Here is a 15,597-nt window from a genome sequence, read left to right on the forward strand (position 1 = left end):
ATTACAAGCTTTTTCTGCTGCTCTCCAAACCGACAGAGCGTGTGACACTAAAGGACCGAAACGGAGTGTACACTTTTTTAGAGGAATATTGGCAAATAAAAATTCATCTAGCTTCAGAGGAAGAACTAGATTTTCCTCCAAGGAACGCCACGAAACATCCATTTTGTCATTATACCAGCTAAGCAGGGGACGTAGTGTAAAAGCCCAGTGATATAGCTTAAAATTCGGAAGTGCAAGTCCACCCTACGAATCTATCTCGTTGCATTGTGGAAAGTTTAAGACGTGGACGTTTGCCATTCCATACAAATTTGGTAATTGCTCTGTAGCCTATCCCAAAAACGAGAAGGGGGAGGCAAGGGCAGCATAGAACTCACAAAGTTAATTCGAGGGAGTACATTCATTTTGATAATCGAGATGCGCGATCTAAGAGAATTTGGAAGTGATGACCAATTATCCAAGTTACAAGAAATTTTAGACAGGATGCCCTCATAGTTGGTCTTAATTATATACTGCAATGAAGCACCAATCATAATGCCCAAATACTTAAATTGTTTGACCACTGGTATACCCGAGGGTAGTGCCGAGTTTCTCATTGCGTCGTTTAGTGGAAGAAGTGCCGACTTTGTCCAATTTATTCTATATCCGGAAATCTCGCCAAAACTGCCAAAGATAGTTAAAATGTTAGGAATGGACTGCAGTGGATTGCCTAAAAAAAGAAGGATGTCATCTGCATACAAAGAAATATGATGGTTGGTCCCACACATTGTGATTGGGGTGATACCTTTATCTATGCGTATTGTCTGGGCCAGTGGCTCTAGCGAGAGTGCAAAAAGAAGCGGGCTTAGAGGGCATCCCTGTCGAGAACCTCTGGCTATGTTGAAAAGTGAAGAACAAGTCTTACCTGTCAAAACCATGGCTGTGGGGTTCGCATACAGCACCTTGATCATATGGATGTAGGAGGACCCCAGAGCCATGAGCTTCAACACAGACCACAAATATGGCCATTCCAGCCGATCAAAGGCTTTCATAGCATCTAGGGAAAGGACCGCGGTAGGAGGAGTCAACGAAGATGACCCATGTATTATATGGAATAACCTCCTAACACTATCAGATGCTAATCTAGTCCTAATAAAGCCTGTCTGGTCAGTGTTGCCAACTTAGCGACTTTGTCGCTATTTTTAGCGACTTTTCAGACCCCTTTAGCGACATTTTTTCAAAAAAGCGACTAGCGACAAATCTAGCTACTTTTTGGACAAACCTCAGTAACCTCCAAATGTTGTCAGCACAGTCCTGCGAGCGCGAGGTTTGCGTTCTCCTTGCCGTCACACACCTCTCTCTGCGTCTACCCTGTTCAGTGAATGGCTGAGAGAGGAGCAGCAGCACGGAACAGACGTGAATGAGCAGTGTTGTTTCCACGGACGGACTTATCACTTATCTTTTGTTTTATATTTAAAGAATTTAGTTTGACCGTTTTATTTTATTACTTGTGCTTATCACTTGTAATACTCACTATAACAGTGCTTTAGTTCACCCAGTTCCCGAACTCTCTCAATTCAGATAATTTTACACATATAAAAAGATAGTCATTCAACAGCTACTCGTTCTATTGTCTGACAAAAAAATATAGTAAATGAGAACAGCTTTATTGGACATTCGGCTATATTATATTATATTATATTATATTATATTATATTATATTATATTATATTATATTATATTATATTATATTATAGTAGGCCTATGTTATATTAAAATACATGTGAGCATGATTTTAACGAGAAAAAACATTAGGCAGGCAGAACGCAAGTACGCCGCGATGACGTTGTGAATATGCTAATTGACGTATGACGTCATCTAGCGACATTTAGCGACTTTTAGGGGAGGCGTTAGCTACTTTCCTTTGAAAATAGTTGGCAACACTGTGTCTGGTCACAGTTAACAAGCTTAGTCATGGCCGGCTGGAGCCTCCGTGCGAGCAATTTAGCATAAATTTTCAAGTCAGCATTTAGAAGTGACAGAGGCCTATAATTTGAACAATCATTGGGGTCCTTGTCTTTTTTGAGCAAAAGCGTAATAACTGCAATATTCACATCTCTGGAAAAGGACCCTCTCTCAATAGCGGCTTGAATCATATAGAAGAGTAGGGGGCCCAGACTGTCCCAGAACGTGGTATAAAATTCTGGTGGAATTCCATCCAACCCAGGGGATTTACCGCTACACATATCAAAAGCAGCCTCCTTAAGCTCAACTAAAGTTATGGGGGTATTTAATTCTAGAGAGTCTTCCTCAGACAGCCTAGGAAGCAGTGTTTTGTTTAGAAAATTGTTTTAAAGACTTCTTTAAAGTCATTGTTTTACTTTTAAAACATTTAAATACAAATTGTCCTCTAAATGTATCAAATCTGAACTGCCTGTAGCATGATTTATTTTAACATCTCCATCTATGATTTTCAACTGAAACGCTGTGCTTCACTATAAATAGCTTATTAACACTTGTGGCACAGGCTCAGATAGCAGCTTTTAACTGACATTGAGACTTCAGGCATTCAGGACTGGTACTCTGCACTCTCAGCAACTTTTATCATAGTTTCATTTTACTTTCTTTTGACTCTAGCCCAACTTAATACATTTGCCAGAATTGACACATATTTTCAAACACCCATATTTTATATTTCTCCACGTTCAAAACACTAACAAGCTGTTTGTTTAATCAGATGCCTTTCTTCACATTTTACATTTAGCAACAGTTAATCCAGTAATACTGTTTCTGCTTATTTGATCACATTTCATCTCAGTTTTAGTTGTCAAGTTCTCAGTTACTTTAATGGTTTTTTTTGTTGTTGTTGTTTTTTTGGAGTTTATCAATCTGCAATTAGGATTCACACTAACTTTGAGGAGGCTAGCACTCTCTGCTTGTGATTCATCTTTTGCAGTTATCATTGTAAATCATCCGTGAGATGATTAAAACACAATCATCCCTTTAGTTACTTTTACGTATTTTGCAACTCATATTTTTAGTCATTATCTGTAATCTTACATCAACCTGTATTCATCAATTCACTTATAAAAATATTATTATAGATCTTTCCTTCAAAAGGATTCCTTTAAGACTTCAATCTTTTGATAAGAAAGTAGTTATCTCTTATTCCTTCGACGAAAACTTTGATATCGTCATTTAACCCTTATGTGCTGTTGGGGATGTTTTCATCCACAATGGGGTATTTTTGAGTCTAAATTTGGCCATAACTTTTTCTGTGTTTCAGCAAATTGAATGATTTTTGGTGACAAATCTTATTTTGACACATATTTTTGGAAAATGCTTTGAAATTTTTCAAAAACTCAACAGTACACTGTGGGCAAATTCACTACCCTTTCGTTATGTTTCGTGGCTGAAAACAGCCACTACTTTAAACTGCTGTAAAAATGTATCAGATAAATATTTTTTCAATTTGTTTTGCATGAATCTATTAATCAACCTCAGTCCTGCTCAAAAATATTAAATGTTTAAAAAAAATCAGGATTTTAACTCTTTAATTGCCAGATTCGTAAATGATGTCACTGATTTGGGGGAAAAAAAACACAAAATTACTCATTTTCAATATAAAATGTGATTGTGGACTGTCTTGGACATGTCAAAGATTAGAAACAACATTGGTTTTGATGCATTGTTAGTTTTTGTGCAGCATCAGATTTTAACTTTTTCTCCCTCATTTACTGTTCGTGGCTGTTTTTGCCCCATTGACTTCCATTATAACCACATTTTTTGATTGCAAAGCCATGACACCATATAATCATGCATTTTTCATTGTTGGTGGTTTTCCCTGTTTAGGCCGTGGGCCAAGTCTGTTTTTCTCCTTTAGTTTTCGATTTGATAGATCTCCTCCAGGGAACTGGTTCATTTTTTATAATTAGCTATATAAATAGTTGTTGAGCACATTACTGCTTGTTTCCAACTTCAATTGTTGCACATTAAAAATATAACGTAGATATAATCTCGCTAGTTAACCACAAAATGTTAGCCGGAGTAAGAACCAATCAAAGCTCGTGTTGTTACCTTGTCAACTTGAGTTGGCCAATCACGTCATTATTTGATCCGGTGCCCGAAGACCCGGATGTGAACTGAAGTCGCGGACGCGGTGGCCGTTCAGTGGCAAGTTCTCCGTTGGACCAGAGAATGACGGGCTCACGGTAGGTAACTGGCTCTAGCATTATCCGAAACATTGTAAAAAGTCTGAATGTATGGGTCTTGGCATATGTACGCCGTCAAAATAGCTACCGCTATCAGTATTTGTACAACTAATGTAAGCCAAGAACCGAATGCTACACACGTGGGTAATGTTAAGCTATTTGTCGTTTTAAATGTAACGTTAGTATACAAGTTGGCTAGCGTTACCATCTGAAGTAACTTAGTATGGTAGGATCAGCTTTTTGTGTCAGTTATGTATTGATTATTTCTGCATATGAGGTATCCAACTGGTAGGAGATGGAGGAGCTCTTTTTGGAAGGCTTGGGCCATCTGATGCAGAACGCAAAACCCGAACCCGCATGCAGTGTCATCACTGACTTCCTCTGGCAGCAGTTGGGCTTTATCTTCATTGTTATGGGACACACACCAGGTAGGGGACAGAACAAAGGGGGACAAATAATGTGTTTATCAAAGTTTGTTACTTTTAATCTAGTAATCTCACTGTTTAGATATGGAAGAAAACCATGTAATGTCTTTGTTTCAAATAAAACATTCCTAAAAAAAACAAAAAAAACAATGACTTGTGTGTTCAATTCAGTGTCAACCTTACACTATTCACTGTAATCTTACACAAAGATACAAAGTGTTCAAAAATATACATTAATTAAAATCACATTGTGTAATTAAGATTCACTGGTATTGTGAGATTTATTTAACATACATTTTTAAACTAACTACAATACACACATACATAGCCTACATGATGCACCAATACACAATTATCTTAATAGAGAATTAGTAGAATTGATGGATTTGATTAGGGATGTCCCGATACCACCTTTTCACTTATGATACTTTGGCTATTTGCCGATACCGATATCAATCCGATATTTTTATTTTATTCTTGAACTAATACTAATAATAATAAAATATATGGAAGCACTTTGCTCAATTAGCCACATAAAAACATCTCACTCAAATGGAGAAATTATACTTCTACAGTATACAGACCCTTTCCAAAAAATTAGAATATCATGGAAAGTTTATTTATTTCCATAATTCCATTCAAAACGTTAAACTTCCATAGATTATAGATTCAGGGCCGACAACTTAAAAACGATTTCAAGTATTTAGTTGTTTATTTGTACATAATTTGGGCTTCCAGCTCATAAAACCCACGAAAACAGGATTTCAAAAAAAATTGAATATAACATGAAATCACACAGTAATTACACAGTGATACCATGGTCATTGAACCAGGTTTTGGTTATTTTGGCAGTGTGGGCAAGTGCAAATCCTGCTGGAGAATGAAGTCAGCATCTCCATAAAGCTTGTCTGCTGAAGGAAGCATGAAGTGCTCTGAAAATGTCCTGGTAGACGGTTGCGTTGAGTGGACAGCACAGTGGACCAACACCAGCCGATGACCAACACAGACTGTGGAAACTTCACACTGGACTTCAAGCATCTTGGATTGTGTGCCTCTCCATTCTTCCTCCAGACTCTGGGACCTTGGTTTCCAAATGAGATGCAAAATTTGCTTTATTAAATCCAGAATCAACGCAGCCAGGACAGGGGATCTACCAGGACATTTCCAGAGCACTTCATGCTTCCTTCATTTTCCAGCAGGACTTGCACCGGCCCACACTGCCAAAAGAACCAAAACCTGGTTCAATGACCATGGTATCACTGTGTAATTACTGTGTGAGTTCATGTAATATTCTAATTTTTTTAAATCCTGTTTTCGTGGGTTTTATGAGCTGGAACCCCAAAATATGTACAAATAAACAACTAAATACTTGAAATCGTGTGGGCCCTGAATCTATAATCTATGTAATTATGGAAATAAATGAACTTTACCATGATATTCAAATTTTTTGGAAAGGGTCTGTATAGTCCACAACAACAGTTGATAATGAAAGACTGCCACCCTTTATTCAAAAGACCTTGAGATATGTTTGGTAATTGTACCTGAATTAATTTAAAATTAATTTGCTATATTTCAATATATTTGTTTGCTTAAAATTTGAATTAACTACCAGTAACTTTATTCTCATCTGAAAAAAATAAATAATTTATTTCTGTAAAAAACAATACTACCATTAAAAACACATTTTATTTTCTATTTAATCAATGTAGAATGTGTAACTTAAACTTAAACTTAAATAAACAGATTAGTGCTCGGTTTGAGGACAAGAAATGAAAACCAATGCAATATGATGAATGTCCAAAAGATGAGATCATTTTTGCTTTTAAACAGCGTGTGTGTGTGTGGTTGGGGACAGTTGTAGGTTACAGTTTGACAAGAGGCAGTTTGACAAAAGTACAATGTTTTGTTTTACAGAAATATAAGTTGGCTAAACACTTTGCAGTTTTAATGATGTCCTGTATGAACAAAATGACAATGTATGGTTTTATGTTTCCACTGTTCGATCGCGCCCGTGCCTCTCTCTGAAACACACACACACACACTGAACAAATGATGCCCATCTTGTTTGAGAAAATAAGGTTATTGGGCTTTTTGCCTTAGAAAAAACATGTACGTTAACGTTATACAGCACTTCATATTGTCGCATACTGGCTGTCAATCGCGTCCCGCTCTGTTGTTATGCGGTCTATGAAAATAAATAAGGTGACAAAAGCACCCACGGGTGATCAATAGTCTTCTGACGGTAAGTGCACAATGTATAGTATAGCTCGTGTAGACAAAAAGTATATAAAGCATATTTTAATAGCAGGATTTCGTTATCAAGAGAGCAACGTTACGGTATCAACTATGCTGGTTGTCAGGGAGACGTGACAGGTTGTCAGGATACGGGTGATTTGTTTACGTTTTCTGACGCTACGATTTAGCAGTCCTACAAATTTGCCCGTTTAAAATTTAAGAGTTTAAATCGATATCTTCATCAAATGTGCACACATCAAAGTTGGAAACAATGCTTACACTACTTATAAGAATTTTTACATGGCACCTGTAAACAAATTACTTAGTTCCTTGGCAGGGATCAGTGAAATTCACAATTTCGGGGTCCGGCCCACGGCCTAGTTGGGAAGAGGTAAAATTTGTAATTTTTACTGTTGATAACCAGGTGGAACCATTAACCCTTTAGATAGGCCTGTGCCAAAAAAAAAGCTTAGTTTGTGGCTTTTACATGGAGTTATATGGAGTTTATAAGGAGTATAATAGCATAATAAAGTGTGTGTTTGTGTGTGTGTGTGTGTGTGTGTGTGTGTGTGTGTGTGTGTGTGTGTGTGTATGTGTGTGTGTGAACTCACCTTGATGCGTCTGAGAAAATCTAAATATGCACCTCAGCTCTCAGAACTACATGGAGTAAACAAAAACAAAGTAAGTGTATTTATGCATCTGCTGCCTTTTGATGGTGAGAAATGCAGACTAAACAAAAACAAAGCAAGTGGATTTAAACACGTGCATGCAAGCCTGCTGGTCATTTGATGGTGAGAAGAGCAGCAAGCAACATGAGAAAGGGCTTGACTTGTAGTGACTCCAGGGCCGACGCGCTATGCCTTCGCAAGGGTCCAGAACATGGATTCCGTGTTCAATCTGTTTTTTACGGAGGAGATGATTGACCTCATTGTCAGCATGACTTGCGTCAACACATACATATTTGTACAGTAATACAAACATGTATGACTATGCCTTGTGATGGCATAGCGCGTCGGCCCTGGAGTCACGCTTCGCCGTTTCTCCCAATCCACCCAGATCCAGGATCCTCCGAATCCTCCTTGCCTTCAGTGGAAGAGGATGATGAGGGTGCCACATCCAAATCAGGATCTGACTCTCCTGAGTCTGTGGTGTCAGAGGGAGAAGACGATACATCCTGCAGCTCGCTGGAAGGGTCAGGCTGCATAATCATCTCTAAAACTTCACTACAAGTCAAGCCCTTTCTCATGTTGCTTGCTGCTCTTCTCACCATCAAATGACCAGCAGGCTTGCATGCACGCGTTTAAATCCACTTGCTTTGTTTTTGTTTAGTCTGTATTTCTCACCATCAAAAGGCAGCAGATGCATAAACACACCTACTTTGTTTTTGTTTACTCCATGTAGTTCTGAGAGCTGAGGTGCATATTTTGATTTTCTCAGACGCATCAAGGTGAGTTCACACACACACACACACACACACACACACACACACACACACACTTTATTATGCTATTATACTCCTTATAAACTCCATATAACTCCATGTAAAAGCCAGAAACTAAGCTTTTTTTTTTGCACAGGCCTATCTAAAGGGTTAATGGTTCCACCTGGTTATCAACAGTAAAAATTACAAATTTTACCTCTTCCCAACAGGGAAAACCACCAACAATGAAAAATGCATGATTATATGGTGTCATGGCTTTGCAATCAAAAAATGTGGTTATAATGGAAGTCAATGGGGCAAAAACAGCCACGAACAGTAAATGAGGGAGAAAAGTTAAAATCTGATGCTGCACAAAAACTAACAATGCATCAAAACCAATGTTGTTTCTAATCTTTGACATGTCCAAGACTGTGATAAAAGGTTGATTAATAGATTCATGCAAAAAAAAAAATGAAAAAAATATTTATCTGATACATTTTTACAGCAGTTTAAAGTAGTGGCTGTTTTCAGCCACGAAACATAACGAAAGGTAGTAAATGTAAACAATGCACAAGGGTTAAGCCTGTGATCTACTTTCATGCCCACATTAATACCAGAAATTTCTGTTACTTTCACATTTTCTCACCTTCTGACCTGCTGACCATAATTAAAACCGTCTCTGTCATCTGGTGGGTTCATGTGTCAGTTACAGCAACAGACACCTTGCCTATAGTTTGATCATTGAGCTTGCAAACAGCTCCAACTTACTGCATACCCTTGAAGCAGTGTGTCCCAATCAGGAATGTAAACGGAGCCACTGATAAGCAGTTCTCTGTATTCTTTTACAGTCCACGAGTGGCGGATTCAATTACAATAGCCGAATCATAATCTTCATCGTCATTATTGGCAGCACATTAATTTTCATAAGCTGCACAGAAAATCACTCAACATATTCTAAGGGGTTTTCACAATATTTCTGTTTAACTTGAATCACATTTGTCCAAGGAAATGATCCCCAACCCATAATTACATTTACTTGCTTTTTGTAATCATCGGAAGCAATACAAGGCTAAAAATAAAAAAAAATAAGTTTCTTTCTTTGTGTAGGCTATTAGGCAGTCAAGTTTCCAAACAGAATCAAAACCCTGACTACCCATTTTCTTATTAATCTCACATTTCTTTGAAGTCAGAGCTTCAGAGCACAGCTGCTTACAGCGTTTGTTTCAGGACTCTTCATAAAGTATAACATTTGTAATATATGCCATCAATTTCATTAAACCTGTTTTGAAACAGTATTCCTCAATCATATGGAAGTAAAATAATGGCAAATGTTTTTGAAACAAAAAAGCCTGTTGAATTGCTTGAAAAAAATAGGCATTGCATTAACCATGGTTGCATTTTAATGCATTGTATTTTTAGGGCTTGCATTTTTATGGGATCAAATTCAACATGGTTGAATATTTCAATTAAAAACATTTCAAACACATTTTCATTATTAAAAATTCAATAATCCATATTCACCTTTCATATTTCACTTCCAAAATATTCAAACTGGTTAAAAATGCAACCTATAATATTCAACAGGCAATTTTCGGTCCATTTTATTTTGCTTTGCAAATTCGCTTCCACAAATTCAGTGGTTCAAATTCGACAGAAAATACGTTGACATCCAGGAACTGCAGGAAAAGCAGTAGATTGCGGAGCATACTCTCCATCTGCTGTTAGTCAATCTCACCAGCAGGTGGTGCCAAAGCGCGTGTTGTTGACGAAGACCAGCAACAGTTAGAGCAAGCCATTCATTCATAAAACTCATTTACAGCAATGTAAGTGTATTTGTGATTATTATGACGGTTGTTTTATGTTAAATTCAGTGTCTTCACGGTTACTCTTCCTGTGTAGCCTACATGCATCTTTCTCTACCGTGAACGAGATTAATGTTATTCCCCGATGCGGATGTACAGATCCAATGTTACATTTTTTGAGGTTGACATATATTTCTCTTGGTTGTTTAGTTGTCTTAATTTTATATTGTGGCGATGTGCCTCATTCAGGCTATTAGGGTTTCCCTCAATACTTCAGGATTCCCCTGCTGGACATATAAAACGCTTAACGTAGCTTAATGGACTAATTACAGTGGTATAAAAGACCAAACTCGCAGGCAAGCAGATGGACTCGCGCAAAGAATAACGCGCAAAGTTTAATGCTGAGCCTTTCCCTGTGATAGACAGGCATAAAGTTGGCTTGACGTTGGACAGTCGCACATTTAGTCTCTAAAGTGTATACGTCTTTGGTATACACGTTTCTAACTTCGATAGCATTTGAATAGAACAACTTACAGTCATAAAACCAACTGTAAAGTGTTCATGTAGTGTCAGGCATAATTCACACCCTTTGGATTTTTGATATTTATTCAAATAAATTGAAGTTTGCTATTGAAGTTAGAAACGTGTATGCCAATTAGTTGGGGGCCTTAAGCACATAAATAGGTAATTTCGCGCAAATTCATCTAAAAGTGCCAAATTTGGCACAGATGTAGCTCAGGTCATACCGAAATTATTTAGCTAGGGCGCCGAAGCCAGCGACCCTCGGGGCCAAGATGGCGGCCAAATCCAATATGGCCACTGCCCGAAAAGGGTTCTGGTGTGGCGAAGTATCCGGTCACTTTGAAGTGATGGGTCCGGGCTTAGGACCCAGTTAGTATGCCAGTAGTATGCCTGATCTAAATCTGTTCTCGCGATAACTTGTAGCTAACGTGAGCTGTTTTAGGGTTATTATGTGGTAGCTTTATGTAGAATGCTAAATCCCGCTGCTATATGCAAGGTAAGATTAAATTAAATTGTATATTGTACATGTAAATTGTGTATATTCTATAGCTAATATTTAAAATCTCAAGTTGCGTCAATAGCAGAGGAGATAGACCGCGAAATAAAAAAAATACTACTGTTATTGTGTATGAAATGTAGTTTTAAGAGTTTTTCAGTAGATAATGTAGTTGTTTCAATCTCAAATAAGTTGTTTGTTTATACAGATAGCGCCTATTTAAAATTTTGATCTGACATTTTCGGAGTTGTGAGATCCAAGGCATCACCGGGTGCTCAGCGCTCATGTATCCCGCCTGGAACAGCCTTACCTCGGCTAGTGCTGCTGACGTTTGCCGCTGGCTTATGTCTCTAGTCTAGTGGTTAAACATGAGATGTAATTCGTCTTGTGTAGGCTATATCTAACGGACGATCTTTGATCTCATTAATCTATCATTTGTTCCCTGGTAAATCGTTTTGGCTGAGGGCAAAGTTTAGTTTCATAACTTTATATAACGTTAAATTATTTAGGTTATTTATCTTTAACGTTGTAGCCTGCTGACTTATGTTTGACTGAATCGTTTAACTTACTTTATTTCTTGACTTGTATAGCTTCTTATACCTTTCAGGCTACTTATTCTTTTATAATGGCTATTAAAGAGACAGGGTTGTGTCATTTTATTTTATATAGCCTATGTAAGAATATTTTAATATATATAAAATATGATATCACCAACACGGCATGTATTTTTTTCATGTATGGGATGGGAAGTATTTCAGAGTATGTTGTCTTGAAAGAAATCAAGCATCACTGACAAAGGCTCAAAAGAGGCCATGACTTTCTAAAAGATCTTTTAAAAACAGATTGTTTGTGTTTTTTGTTTTACTTTTAGGACTGGAGAACATCTGGCAATGGGACGTCACGACTTCTTTTCTGTTTGTTAAATGCTCAGTTAGGTTTGGGATCTCTGCAAAGGAGTACCTTCTCACAACATAGCGACACTTTATGGTTAACTTAATGAATTACTAACGTAATGATAGCAGTAGCACCAAAACGTACTTTGCAAGATTAAGCGCTGTTTTATATGGATTAACCCTTTCATGAATAGTGGTCACTACAGTGGACAGCTATTAAAAAAGCATTTTCTTAAATTTGCACGGGTTTTGATGGTATAGTTGCACATCATCCTCTTCAGTGGACCCACCCTGGAGCATCATCCTATACATTGCAACCAAGTGGCAAGCCATTGTGTTTCGATTTTTTTTCCCCTCCAAACCAAGATGGTCAATGGTCAGTCAGAAATGCCAATGTGTCCCAACTCAAACCATTCCTGCGGCGTGACATTAACCTGAATGGTGAGAAAGGCAGTACATTACAGTAGATGGTCCACTTTTTGAAGTAAATGTTTATGGCAAATTTAAAATATTACATATACAACCTTTTTCAGTGAATATTCATGATGACCATGATTATTACTGCCTGAAGACAGACATGGCAGGAGGTGATGCATCACGCACAGGTATGCTTTATTTGATTTGCGTTTAAAAATGTACAATAAGTAACTTTGACAAAGATTTGTGACTGATCCAAACGTGTTTACAGAAATTGTTCAGTTTTCAGTGGATCGCTTTCACATCTTGGAGCTAAAAGAGGTAAGATGTCAAATAAATGGAAGTCTGTTATATATTATATAATATTATATATGTAAGACAATTACAAAGCATTTTTTTTTCTAGGAAATGTATATGAGCATTTTGAGTGAGGAAACCGACAGAAAGCGGCCACTCATTCAGTTTCCGAGATGCCAGGCCACAGTTGAAGATTTCGAGACACTGTGTCCACAGAAAAAAAGTTTCCCATGGCTGAATGACCACATTAGAATTTTAATTTGATAACATTTTTGAGACATATTTGTAATATCTCTAGTTAGTCCCGGTTTCCAGAAAACGTCCAAACAAAAAGCTGCAAAAGCGCCAAATTTCATCCCAAAATTTCACTGTATGCGAGTCTCTATTTGCCGAAATGGAATAAATGCTTTGTGGGATCTCCATATCTCAGCTCTGGAAGGCTCTAGAGCCTCCAATCAAGCATTCATGTCTATGTCTCAGCACCCTCTAACAGAATAAAAAAATAAAATAAAAAGTTTCTCAGATATTCTCGAAACCGTGGATTCTGTTAGAGGGTGCTGAGACATAGACATGATTGCATGATTGGAGAAATTTTGGGATGACTCAGGCGAGCCCTCCATATGCGTCCAATGGCAGCTTATTTGTATGGTCGTTTGTACACGAACCTCCTATATGTACTTCTTATATTATTCAACAACATTTTATTGAAATCTACTATTTCTTTTAGATTCTTGACACAAGGATTGCACAGCTCTGTAAAGCATATGGTGGAACTGCTTTACAGGTTCACACGTTCGTTCTCTGGTGGCGATCCTTCACTATCAAGAAACATGTGGATGACAGTCACATTTCTTGTCTGAAGGTAAATGAAAATGTATGAAATAAATTTCAGGGGCAGGGGACACATTTACTTACTTATTTACTTAAAAATATTTTATAGGACTTTGTTGAGAATGACACGGTCCTTATTCCAAGAATTGTTGGTGGACAGAGCCATGAAAAGGGAAACCACTTCATTTTGTGGGTATGTGTAAAAAAAAAAAAAAAAAAAGTTTGCTCAACAGTTGTTACTCTGGTTAAAGCGGTTTCTGTTTATGTTGTAAAGGTCCTGGATGGTTTGCTAAATCATATTCGAGTTTACGACCCCACTGGCAACTACAAGTCAATTTCTGCAATGGATCTGGCTATACTATGGGGGGGTAACTGTGGGGTTTTGGTTTGTACAGTAAGTTAAATAAATACTTTTATTCATTTTATTTAAAAAAAAATTTTATTACATCTACATTACTTTAACAACTGTGTTTATTGCATTAGATGGCAGAAATGGAGGTGAGGAACTAATGGACCTCTATGAAAAACGAGGTGATACAGGGAGACGATCTGTGGCATCTGAGAAGATATCACGCATCATCAATGGCAGCATATGCTGTTCAGCATATGACGTATAAAAGGTATGTGTAAAATGTGTGTCCTCATGCATATAAACCAACTTAAAAGTTTAATAATTCAAGTAGATCGATGATTTTTAAAATATAGGACAGTCGAGGAGGTGGAAAAAAAAGGAATTTGTTCTATTGTCAGTGACACTGAAATTCAGGTACATATAAGATTTTACGAAATTTAAAATGTCTAGATATTGTTTGCTATACTAAATATTTTTTTCAGGAGTTGTTCCAAGGAACTTTGACCGCGGCGTGCGCGTGAGCACGCCAATGATGCGCACCGCTGCGCTTGCGCTTTGGTCGACGCAACAACAAAACGTCCTTGCGCGGCGCAAGCCATTGAGATCAAATTTGATCAAAATTGTCTTTGATTGCGCTGATCGATTGCTCCTGTCTGCCTCGCTGCCTGCTGTGAGTGTGTTTGCTTCGGTGCTGTAAGCTCCGTCTTAGCCTCGTATTTCTTTGTTTTGAACCATCATTTACTACAATTTGTAGTTGTTTATACTAAATACAGCTTACCCAACATCTCAGATTGACATCGCTAGCTTCCGTTACTACTAACACAACACGCTAATTCGCTACTGCTAGCCTGTTAACGCGCCACCCGTGCGCTCAGCTGTTTTATTTATTTATTTTTCTCTCGCGCGCTCACGCCTTTGAGTTCATAAAAGCTCAGGTAAGTAATAATCAGTCAACAAACACGGTGAGTAATGTCTTGTCCTGTTATTGTCACCTGCACTTCATGTCACATGTTTAGCATAGACTTCTCTGTTGGCAATGTAGGATTTATATGTGATAAATGTAAGGAGACAGTTAGGCTGACAGAGAAGATTTCAGAATTAGAGATACGCATCCAAACTTTAATTGAGGATAGTAAGAGTGCTAGAGCTTTAGATACTATTTTGGATGCGCCTAGCATAGTGAACTCTTTACATGATTCGGTTCCAGCTGAAGTAGAGCCTGTGCAGCCGGGCAAATGGGTGACAGTGAGGGATCGCTCTAGTCGCGGATCAAAAAAACACTCTTCCGTTCCGATTACCACAACAAATCGATTTGCCCCGCTCAGTGAAACACCCACTGAGAATTCTGTTGATTGTGCCCTAGTAATTGGTGATTCGATCACACGGAACGTGAAAATAGAGACACCAGCGAACATAGTCACATGTTTGCCGGGAGCCAGAGCGCCTGACATCAAAGCAAATTTAAAAGTGCTGGCTAATGCTAATCGTAAATTCTCTAAGATCATTATTCATGTCGGCACTAATGATGTTCGACTCCGCCAGTCGGAGATCACCAAAATTAATATTAAAGAGGTGTGTGAACTTGCAAGTACGATGTCAGGCACTGTAATCTGCTCTGGCCCCCTTCCTGTTCGCAGGAGTGATGAGATAGTTAGTAGATTGTGTTCACTGAATCGCTGGCTGTCTGAGTGGTGTCCGTGTAATAATATAGAATTCATAG

This window comes from Rutilus rutilus, assembly GCF_951802725.1.
Source record: "Rutilus rutilus genome assembly, chromosome: 10".
Classification (NCBI taxonomy): Eukaryota; Metazoa; Chordata; class Actinopteri; order Cypriniformes; family Leuciscidae; genus Rutilus; species Rutilus rutilus.